The sequence below is a fragment of the Hirundo rustica genome, chromosome 5, assembly GCF_015227805.2.
Source record: "Hirundo rustica isolate bHirRus1 chromosome 5, bHirRus1.pri.v3, whole genome shotgun sequence".
In the NCBI taxonomy this organism is placed as follows: Eukaryota; Metazoa; Chordata; class Aves; order Passeriformes; family Hirundinidae; genus Hirundo; species Hirundo rustica.
Window position 1 is genome coordinate 61,904,126 of NC_053454.1, and position 11,988 is coordinate 61,916,113.

Consider the following 11,988-nt stretch of genomic DNA (forward strand, 5'->3'; position numbering starts at 1 on the left):
GGATCATTTACACGGGTGTGATACTGAACTTTATTTCCCAAATATAAAATGTGCCTCATGAAAACACAATGATTAGACCTGTGAACATAAATGTTCCCCAAAAGCCAGTTCAGAATGAGGTCAAGACTAATTACTGCTTTAACCACTGGATGGCTGCAGGTGTGCAAGGGAAAGCATCTTCCAGCAGGCCCTGAGGGAAGCCACCTTCCACCACAGGGGCACGGCTGGAGGTCTCATTTTAGTCTGTGCATGAGGGATGCTAAGAGGCAGGTGAGCACAGAAAGGCTGAGAACAGGAAAGGAAAGAGGCTGTAATTACAGGGGAGATGCTCAAAGCTTTACAAAGCTGTGAACACTTGGTCCACCAAAAAGCTTCTCCCAGGGCAGTGACATGTGCAAAGACAGCAGCACTGAAGAGTGTCACGCTTGGACTGACCCTGATTAAATTGATAAATACTACTGGAACCACCTGAAAACAGGAAAACAACTCATTTACTCACAAATGTTGACTGCATCGAAAGATAATGAGATCCTCCATATAAGATGGAAGACAGGTCTGGAAACAGGGAAACACAGCTCCCAAGACCCAGCCAGAGAAATGCTGTGCAGTTCCTGCTCATCACGAGCTCTCAGCAGCACAGGCTGCAGCCCTGACACCCCAAACATGGAAGAGTGGGAAAGCTTGGCCCCAGCTGGCATCCAGCAAGGAGGACCTTTGGTGGACAGGATCTCGACAGAGCAAGGTTCTAACCAGAGGCAGGATCAGTATTTTTAATTAGGGTCCCAGACCAAATAAAGCGCGGGACTTGGGAATACAGAACAGATGCAGTAAAAGCAGCAGCTAGGATCAGTTCTGCCACATCAAACTGTGCATAAGTTCTGCACAGGGGTGAAGGATAATTAAAACTGTGTGTGTGTGTGTATATTATATACACAACCCCCCCCATGTGAAAGTTCAGTTCCTGCTGGGGAGAAGCCAAAAAATCAGCTTCCCACATCCCACGCCAAGGTCTGTGTAGGCACTGATGAGAATAAGCCCTTCCCTGCCCTCCGAGCCAGCCAAACTACTTGAAAATCAAATCTGAATCATTTGCAGGGATCCAAAATCCAACCCTCAAGACAAGGAAAAGATGCTGTGATTTGCTTTTTGAGAGACACCCTCGCCTTGCCTGACCTGGGCTCTAGGTGCACCTGCAAGGTGGGGGGCCACCCTTACAGCGAAAGGGGAGACGCTCTCCTTTCCCGAGTGTGCACCACTTGCATCTTGCTCAGTTTAAACATTTTATTTAAAAAATCTCACCCTTGTGTCTTTCAAAGGGGCTGTGCCATATACACGTTGTTGCAGCACACCATAGAGAGAAATGTCTGGGAGCAGACAAAGGCTGATGCTGAAATAAATTTTAAATTCAGGCTTGAATCAGCCTGCTGTCTACGACCCTTACTTTTAAGAGTGGTAAAATGAGGGATTGCTCCTTTTTCCCTCCTTCACAGGGTCAAAAGGGGAGGATAGGTGAGCTGGTTTTTTCCGTGTTCAGTGGATAAGCGTTCAGGATTTTTTTCTGTCACTCTGCTTTTGACCATAGCCACAAAATCAAACAGCAATCTCACTCCCTTCAGTTCACCCCTTTGGAGATGGATTTAGAGAACACATTGTTGCCATTCCTTCAAGGAAACTTCTTCCATTGCAGCTGGGAGAGCTAAAAGGGAAGAGAGCGCAGCCCGTCTCTGCAAATGAAATACACCAAGACAAGAGAACAAAACCCAAAACCAAGAGGCCTATAGGGAAGCTGGAGAGAGACTCCTCTTCAGGTACAGTAGTGACAGGACAGGGAGTAATGGGTACAAATTGAAAGAGGGGAAATTTAGGTACGATATTCGGAAGAAATTTTTCACTACGAGGGTGGTGAGACACAAGAACAGGTTGCCCAAGGGAGGCTTTGGATGCCCCAACCCTGAAAGTGTTCCAAGCCAGGTTGGATAGGGCTTGCAAGAACCTGGTCACCTGGAGGTGTCCTGCCTATAGCACAGGGGTTGCGACTACGTGATCTTTAAGGCGCATTCTTAACATTCTCCGACTGTAAACGCCGTGCGTCGTGCCGAGACCAGTCACACCTGGGGCAGAGACGCGCTGCTGCGCCCCTGCGTGGGGCGGGGGGTCCCGGCCGAGGGGCGGGATAGGGACCCGCGCCGGCACCCACGGGCACCGCACCCGCCCGGGCGCACAAGGCACCGCCGGCAGGATGCTTTGCGCGCGTTTACTCCGCGCGTGTATGTTTACAGCGTTTGCAGCCACAGCGATGCCCGGCGATGCCGGGCGCACCGCGCACACCCCCCGCACGCCCGATACCCCCCGTCCCCTCCCGGCTCTCACCTCCCCTGAGCGGCGGCGGGGTGCCCGGCGGGGCCCGGCCATCAGCACCCCATGGCGGGGCGGCGGCGCCGGGGCTCCTCCGCGGCGCTTCAGCACCGTGCGGGGCCCATGCCCGGGGCGGCGGCGGCGGCCGGCGGGATCTTCATGTCGCCATGACGGGGGTGGGAAGGGTGAGAGGGAATCTGAGCGGGGGCGGGAGGGGTGGGAGGTGGGCCGCCGCCGCGCGGGAGGGAGGGGGGGAGGGGGGGTTAAAATAAAATAAAAGAAAATAAAAACGAAAAGGGAGGGGAGGGGAGCGAGAGGCAGCCCGCAGCCAGCCGCTTCCCGGGGGGTTCGGGGAGGGGAAGGGGGGGAAAGAAGCGCCGGCGAGGCGGCGCGAGCGCCCCTCAGCGCGGAACCGCCGCGCCTCAGCGCCGCCGGCGGGGGACAAAGCCCCGCGACAGGGAGGCGGGAGGCCGGCGGCGGCTGGAGGCGGCTCTCCCTTTCCCGTTCTCCCCTCCCGGTTCACCCCTCCCGGCTCTCCCCCCGGTCCGGTGGCGGTGAGGTGGAGCGGGAGGGCGAGGGGGGAGAACTGGGACTCTTTTCCCTGGCGGAGGCAGCGCGCGGCGGGATCTGCGGCGCGTGCGCGGCTCCGTGAGGGCGCTGGGGGAGCCGGGCAGGGCCCGGACGGTCCTCAAAGTGGGGTTTAAAACACTCGGGACGCGGTGGGAGAAGGTGTTTAGTTGTAAATTAATTGTAAATAGGCCCCGAGTTGTGCCCATCGTCGGCAAAAGCGTCATGGTCTCTCCTGTTCCTTGCGCATCCCTTGTTCTCCCAGCCTGTGTGTGCGGGAACAGAGCTCCCTGTGTTATCCCTGGTGATCCCTTATTTACTGCCCTGCAAAGTGTAAACAGGGATCTGCCCTGGACTTTATTTACTTCCTTTGGCCTTTCCCCGGCATAAAGGCCTGCAGCACTGTCCTTTTCCTTGTTTCCAGGCTGTGTCTGGCATTCCTACTGACAGCACAAGGCGCCTGAAGTGCTATGAAAGCTGAGCTGTTTTCCCACAGCTCCGTTTATTCCTTGAGAACTGGACGAGCTTTTGAGTGTTTAAATCCTTTTGTAACACAAGTGTGGGGTTTGGTGGGTTTGTTGTTGTTTTGTTTTTTTTTTTTTTTTTTTTTTTTTTTTGTTTTGTTTTGTTTTGTTTTGTTTTTTTTTTAATGGATTTGGGGCTGTGTTGATACTGTACAGCAAAGGCCAGGAAAATAATAAATACTTGGCATGCAAATCCTGGCACGGTGATGTGTGTCAGAATCTTGCTGCACCACCAGAGGTTGAAATGAAGAGATAAAAGCAAGACGTTCAGAGCAAAGGCAAATTGTTTTCTTTAAACTCCTTCCAGTATCTGTAGTTATTGGCTGTTCAGACAGCACACAAAGGAGGATTTCCTCCGGAGATAATAAGCACAGTGACATAAATCATCAAGAGAGAACGTAGATTTTTTTTTTCTATTCATTTTCCAGTAAATTAACTCTGAATCAGTTTGCTAAAAATTCATTCATCTCAAGCTTTTTTTTAACCCTTTCCCTAGTAACACGTAAGACTGAAATGAAAGCCTATTTTTGCTGCAGCAGCTCCTCTCTGCACAGGGTGAACTGTTCTGCAAATCCAAACTTGCCATGCACTGCTATTAATTTTTATCTTGAAGCAGAATATAACTTTTAGAACTGAGAAGGTATAGAGAAGGGCAAGTTCTGCTGGAATTTTATCTTGCTTTCACAATTCCATTCTAATTCTTCTGGGTCTCCTTGCCTAAAAGTCAGTGTTTAAGAAGTCTGTAAAGCTGTGGCTGTTTTCCAAAATCCCAGTGGTAGTTTGTGGCAGTGACCACAACCAAGGGATTTAGCAGCACTGCTGGGAAGGAGATGGAAGCAGCCAGCATGAACTCCATGTGTTTGGGCCTGTGTTTTGCAGGGAGATATGGAAAGAGGCAATAGGGCTTCATGCCGACAAGAAAGGGCAGGGTTAGATGGGATTTCAGAAGAAATCGTTCCCTGTGAGGGTGGTGAGGCCCTGGCACAAGGTGCCCAGAGAAGCCATGGCTATCCCTGGGAGTGTCCAAGGCCAGGTTGGACAGGGCTTGGAGCGGCCTGGGATAGTGTCCCTGCACATAGCAGGGGATAGAACTGGAATGATCTTTAAGCTCCCTGCCAAGCCAAACGTTTCTACGATTCCGTGTATCCTTACAGCAGGCACTTCTATCTGTGTTGTTTAAAAACCCTTCAGAGGAACAACCAGATGGTCTGGTGGTTTTGGCTCTGTGGTGCTTTGGAGACCAAGGTGCTGCTCCCTGCGTGTCTTTTGACCAGTCGGTCAAACCCACGGAGGCAAAGGTTACTGCTAATTTTCATACCCACCCAACTTAGGTGCACTCAGAGTTCAGCACGGACATGCAAAGCTCGGGGAGTTCAAATCTACATGCACACAGCAGCCTCAGAGCAAGGGTAAATTCACCTTTGTGTCAGGCAGGTTGTGAGGCCACATTAAAATAGTCTGTAAAGCATTTGAATATCCCAAGGGGCTGGAAACACGCAAGCTCATAAAAATAACTGCTGTTTGGGTTCAGCTGCTCAAGTTCCCCTGTGAGAGAGCGAGTCCAGTTACCCCTATAGTTATCTCTGTGTTTGTGCTTTGACTCCAGCCATTACATAACTCACCTATACTTACTGCTAACCTCTGATCCTTCAAGTAGTAAGCAGGCTTTGATCAGCTCAAAGGAGACAACAGTGATGTTGGTTTACAAAACAAAACCAAAAAAACCAAACAAACAAACAAACAAAACAAAATAAAACAAAACAAAAAACCAAAAAAAAACCCCAAAACAACAACAACAACAACAACAACCACCAAAAAAAAAAAAAAAATAAAATAAAAAAAAAAAAAGGAAGAAAAGAAAAAGAAACATACTCAGAATTTCTCGATTTTCCAGAAGCTGAAAAGAAAGTTAAACTCTATTTTCTTTGTGAGAGGGACAGTTTGCAAATGTGCAATGTTGGGGAAAGCAGCAGAAAGAAACAAGGAGAACCCTATAAACATGGTCTATGGTGAAATTACTTGACAAGGCTTTGCTCAGCTTCCAAGGAGCAAGGGCTTGTCAAGGAAAAATTATCAGTACAAAGGAACTCTCCCAGAGGAATGAAATGGGTTTGAGCACTGAACTGTCTCATCTCTGTGAAAACTGAACTCTACAAAATCACTAGTAGCTTTTGAAAAAACCTTACCCTTTCTTTTGTGCAATGAATCAATTGATGGAATGCTGATTTCCTGAGTAAGTAGCATGGAAATCAGTATATACAAATTATTAGGCAGTTCCAACTTGTGAGTACATCAGCTGTGCTTGTTCCTACAGGCAATAATTAGCTGCCCTTTGGAAAAAAACAAAACAAAACAAAACAAAACACCAGTATTCCTGAAGAATGTGGCAAAGGAAGAAAGGAAACTAGATGCAGGCTCCTTCATTTCTTTGAGCTTAAACATAGCTTTCCAGTGCAGCTGTTAAAGAAGGCTGTCCTCCTTAGAAACCACCATCAGTGGAATGACAGGAGTGTCAGCTCGAGTGGAACATCTCCACGGCCTCTCAGGACTTTGTGTAGCTGTTCCCACCCTGCTCTTCCTACCAGCAGGAATTTAAATTATTTATTAGGAAAACAAACCCTTCTCTTTAAGCTGCACAAGATTCTCTTCCTATCTGTTCCCAGCATGGAGCTTCTCAAAACACCAGGACATAGTTCTGCTTTCATCCAGAACAGTGAAATACGTGCTCACATTTAGCAAATGAAGCACCTCTTTCAACTCACTCAGTGATTAATTCTGAGAGGGGAACTGCAGACACAAAATTAACCTTTTAACCCGATTTAGTTTTACTAAATAAACAGCCCCATAATGTAATTTTCTCAACCAGAGCTGCTATTTTCTGCCATTTGCTTTGCTATTTGGAACGTGTTCTGTCTCGGCTCTATTTCATTTAACTTGGTGACGGTAATATCTCAGACTGTCCCCTTCACCCTGGGCATCCCACCAGTAAATCCGTCATTCTTCCTAGAAAATAGATTATTAGTTGGAAACGTGTGTCACAACATGCAAGAACACCAACAGCAGACAAGAATGTGCCTCCTCCTTAGCACCATTTCCCGTTTTAACTTTTCAGTATTGGCAGAGTGGTCTCATTAAATACAGGTTTTCTTCCATTTTTCCCTTCCAAAACATAAAAATTCCTTTATTTTCTGAGTTTTTAAAAGGCAGCTCGTGTTAATTACCTGGCTGTGGCTATGATTTACTGTAGACATCCATAGTTATAATTGGACATTTTGCGTCCTGGGGAGCTGATAGCAACACCGTAGGAGTTTATAACCTTGCAAAATGAATAGTGTTGCTGCGATGGATGTAGGTGTGCCTTTTCCAGTGGATAATCTGCGCTTTTCTGTGTGCATCAGGATCACGTTCGCTGCCGGTGCATCTGAGAAAGTCTTGTCTGAATTATTCTGGCAAGCAGCAAGAGTGTGTGAGTGAAACGTGCCTGGATGCGGAATCTTGGGACAGAACTATGCTGGAAATGTTCCTGCAGCTGTTCCTTGGGAAACATCTGCGGTGCTGGGCGTGGAAGTTTGAGCATCTCCGTTTACCCTTCACAGAGCAATTCGTCTCGTGAAACAGAGGTGTAAATTATTGGGGAATAAGAGCGGGCCATTATGCACCAGTGGACGTGAAATGACGAAGGGTTGTCCTTTGGAAAAGCAAGGGGGGAAATGGAATATTTCCCCTGTACTGGCACAGGGATAAGGTCAGCAGGCACCACAAGACTTCCAGAATTCCAGCTGCCTGTTATTTCAGTAGGAATAACTGACCCACTAGACTGATATTTTTTTCACATTTACAGTTGGAAAAAAAACCTTCCATCTCTGATAGTCTGTGTTTGTATTGTCTGATAAAGAGAAGAATATACCGGCTGATGCGATCTCATAATTAGTGATTATCCCTGTGCAAAGTACAGAAGACATTGTCCCAAGATCTCAATTTTAGCAAAAGACACAAGAATTTAAGACAGCCTGGGAAAGGAAAGAAAGGAGTATTTTGTTAGATAATTAAGGGACTATTTATCTTTTATGGAAAATGGAATGTTAAATTGGAAAATAAGTGTAAAATCATAAAATAAATTTACAATATCCAGTCCTTGTAGCTAAATGCTTCCTAGCAAATCATTTTACTCAGCAGTTGCCTAGTTCTACAGGCAGGAAGGTGAGGTGACTTTGACTGCCTTTCTTTTTTTTCCTTTCTCTTGGTTTAACTTTTAATGACTAATTTAAATTCCATTTATGCAGAATCCCCATGATTTTGAAAACGCCTCCTGAAATTATGCACAACCACCTTTCTAAAAAAAAAACCAACAAAACTTTCCAAAGCCTTAAGTACAACACTGCCTAGAATTATCCTGTCAATTAAATAAAATAACCCACTTAAAGTAAGTGATAAAAATATACAGTGAATTAAATGCACCTTCCAGTAACAAATGGTTATTAAAGGAGGCCTCTGAGCAAACTGCTGGTTCTGTGGTCATGCTTCGACAAGCACGAGGCTATTGAAACACACAGCTGCCTTTCAGACAATTTAACTTGCACTGAAGGCAAATTATTGCCATTTGATGTCATTCTCTTGGCTCCTGGAAGGTTCCCTGTGCCGCAGCGGGAGCAGCACTGGGGCTGCACCTCCAGTGCTGTTCAAACACAGCCTGCAACGGCTGCCTGCAGAAAGTGCGTGTGTGCATCTGGGGTGATGAGCTGAAGAAGTCAGGAAGTTGTATTTTATTAGACCTGAAGATGCAGCGTAGATTTCTGACAGTAGCTGGAGTGGGAACCAGTGAGGACTAAGACAAAGGGTACCTGCATCCACCCCCCACAGAAATCACAAATAATTGTAGTCACTGGCCAAGTTCTGAAATCACAGATTGGGAGTCTTTCCTGCTTCCTTCCTTTCTCTCAGTGACCAGCGAGTGAAGTTTGAACAAGGTGGGGCAGCTGCAGCCCATGAGCTACAAAACTGCAGATAACCTTGCTGTGGCCCTGGTGAAGTCACCAGGAGTGCCTTCCTTCGTGCTGTCTTTGTGTGAGGGGTGGCACGCAGGCAAGGCTCCTCCTTCCTCTTCTCATGCCAGAGCCATTTCCAACCCCTCCAAAAGGAGATCTGATGACACTAAAAAAACAGGTTGCAGTGGACTCTTGCTGTTTGCTCCTGAGCGCTTTCTAGATCTTTCCAGCTCTGTGTGTGTGGAGAGAGGCCTCTGTGACAACACAGGCAGAGCATCGAGTTCAGCACAGAGCCAGCTCACTCTGCAGCCTTTTCCTCCTGCTCTGTCAATATCAGGGATAATGGAATTCTGTGGTTCCCAACATAGTATACATGGGCTCGCTCACAGCCATGAAACAATAGGCAGAGGCCCATCCCTGGTGTTATTTCTGGAACAGAATCCTTTTGTGTCAGTGAAAATTCTCAGTGAAAACTTGGAATTTCCTTCAAGAATCGAGGTTTTAGCACTGCATGCAATTTCATTTTTAGCTGTGCTTTACAAGTTTTATGCCAGCTACTGAGAATAAGAACTTTTTCTACGAAAGAAACTATTTCCCAGTAGATTTTTGGACTTCTCTCTTCTAGTAAACTCATCTTGGGAGTCTTGTCCCAGGACTGTGGTGCAGCTGTGCTGGTATAGAGGCTCTTATATAAATAAGGCACCTTTTATTTTCAGTAAGCATAGTATGTCCTATCAGTACATGGCAGATTTATTTAAATTAAAACAGAGATTCTGTTCTACTAAGTTTCTGTTGATTTATGTTTGGGTCCTGGCAGCTCAAAATACTTTCTGCTCTGAGTTTCCTGAGCAAACATGCTGGGCCTCTCTTTTCTGCCCCCTCCCTTCCTTATTCCAGCAGCTGTTTGGAACTCAGGGTGTGGTCTCTGGGAGATGCACTGTCACTGCTCCTCTGGGTTTGTCCTTTGAATCTCTTCCCTAACACCAACCTCCATTTAATCTCTTATCAGGATGCCTTGCTGTCCTTTGGTCTCATAGGCAGCAAGCGATATACCTGAATGAATTCATTTATTTATGAATGCTGAACTCGATTTCCAGGAGCACCAGGTGAGAGGTGTGGAATTACACTCCTCTGGGCAGACAGGAGCTGGACCAGTGGGAACATTGCTCCCATGACTACAGGAGGATCAAATGCCACTTTCCTTCAGGGGCTGCTGTCTGGGGAACAAGGTTTAAACTCTGACAGATTTATGAATCATTTCGTCTCCTAGACTTGTTCCCTCCCGAAGGGCCTGGTGAGGGGAAGTCCATGCAAAAGTTTTGATAACTTTTATCCCCAAGGCACTGATCCCATTGCTCTTGAAGCAACAGAATCTGTAAATTGTTTCTCGGTGTGTGTACATGTAGAGCCTTGATACGTGTTTTCTAATATGTGTATTTTACCTGTGACTTCTGCCTTCCAGGTGTCAGCGCTGCTGCTGTCCTCCATACCGGAATAATAGGCCAGCAGTGGGGCACCTGGATTAATTGGTGGCTGTAAATTGCGTGGAGCTCTTTGGATAAGTGGTTCAAAGGAGCTGTTGTTCCAAGTGACCCCTGTTTTTCTTCCGTGGGTGTCCAGAGCGGGCAGACAATGCTTGTGTCTGGAGTGCTAATTACTCTGTGTCCCTTAATCACCATGCTTTGTAATCCTATTTCCGTGGAGAAATCCACATGCCACCAGGCCAAATCAACACCTCTGTATCATCCCCTGCCAGTACAATACACAGCTCTCAGCCATCCAGAACCATTCCTGAGGAACTGCTTTGGGCATGCCTGGACAAGTTTCGCCAGGCCATATAGGAAAGTAGTTTAGCAAGGCTGGTTAAAATAATCCCCGTTTAATAGGATGTGCATCTTTGGGTTCCCAAAGAATGTCAGGAAGGAACTGCTGCTCTGTAAAGCACAGCACATTACAGAAAAAGAAAATTGTGTTTCCTCAAAATGCTGGAAACACTTCTCATTCTCCCCCCACATTCACGCTTCCCTGAATCCCAAATAAATGCCACATTGAAAGAAAATTATTCCTTGCATAAGGGAAAAAATAGAAAACAACAACAGATTTTGTTCGCTGACCTCACCATGACTCCTCCTTTGCTCACAACACTCCATTGTTCTGCCAGGTCCAGACAGCACAGGGAGCAGACTCATTTTCCCTCTTTTTAATCCCAAAGCTGCAATCCATCTCTTATATTAAGGATCCTTGAGGTTTTCGTGATCCTACTGAGCTGTTTTCAACAAGTGGATTAATACTGAGGAACAAAGATGGGGCAGGGATTCCTCTCTCCTAACCTGGGAAATGAGCCACGCTCTGATAAGAGATTCCCCCCCTTAGGCTACACGAGATACGAAGGATAATTTTTCAGAGTGTTCTATTAGGTTTAAATTAGTAAAGTGAAAGGCATGTATGTGTTCAAGCAGGTATCTGAATTGATACTTTTGGAGCTGTCATGCTCTGTGCTTACAAAATGAACCCTTTTTGTCCTTTTAGGTAAACTGGAACATATGTTCCGCTATGTACTTTTCTACAGCAGCTGGAGGAGGAGGAGTATCCGTACTCCATCTCTGTGATGGCAAGACACAAGGCACACTTCAGAATGTGGGGGAGAAGAGAAGGGAGCAACTGCTGAAGGGATTTGAACACCAGAGACTGGAGCTGAGACACTCATCCCATAAACATTACCTGAATGATGTCACTGCATGGAGCTGGTTGGAAGTCGTTCCATTAACAGCAGTTCGAACTGGAGCAGATCCCTGTCTAAAACAGCTTCTATCCTCCCCAGAAATCAGTCAGTGTGCCAGTTGGTTCACTGGGGGATGGGAGGGATGCTCAGGTATTTCTGCTGGTACCTACAGGAACTCTGGCTCACATCAGGAATACCCTGGGGAAAAGTCATGCGTGTTTACAGGAATCTCGGAGTCCTTGGCATCAAAATAAATTTGAGGAGAGTGTTGGCCGTCATCGCTGGCATTGCAGACAGGGACTGTGCCTCAAAATAGAGCTTGGCAGAGCTCAGCACTGATGATGGCTCGGTGGAGAAGGTGGATTTACTTTTCCAGCCTGTGACATTTCATAAACATTTTCTGTTTGTTGGAGCTGCAGAACCTCACCAGATCAAACCCAGCGCTAATCTGCCAGAGTCACTTCCCCAGACTTTTGTCTCTGGTGTGTACACGCATCTGATCACTGCAGTTTGGGTTTGTCCTGGGACATTTATCCCTTTGTGTTTGTCCACGTGCTTGAGCACGTTGAAACAGCCCCACAAATCCTCCAGACAGTGATTTATTTTGTTTTATCTGGTCCTGAGGACTCCATTAAGCTGAGAAGGCCTTTGATGCAACCTTTGACTTATGATGTTGATCCACTGCCTCCTTCCTGACCCATTGGGCCTTGGGATTCTTTCCATAGGAAGGGAAGTTTGGAAGTCCACATGCCAAAACCACTGCAACACCAGGCTGCACAGAAATCTCTCGGTCTGAAGTAGGACACGGAGGGGTTTTAAATCCAGACGGGTGTTT

At 46.8% G+C, this 11,988-nt stretch overlaps 1 protein-coding gene across 1 annotated transcript in view; it reads right to left on the reverse strand.

The window, feature by feature from the left end:
* CCNI (cyclin I) overlaps positions 1-2,510 on the reverse strand; it is a 23,485-nt gene extending 20,975 nt beyond the window's left edge. The window contains exon 1 of the mRNA XM_040064289.1: positions 2,371-2,510. The gene's annotated coding sequence lies outside the window, so the exon portion shown is untranslated. The remainder of the gene's footprint in view (positions 1-2,370) is intronic.
* Positions 2,511-11,988: the final 9,478 nt, after the last annotated feature.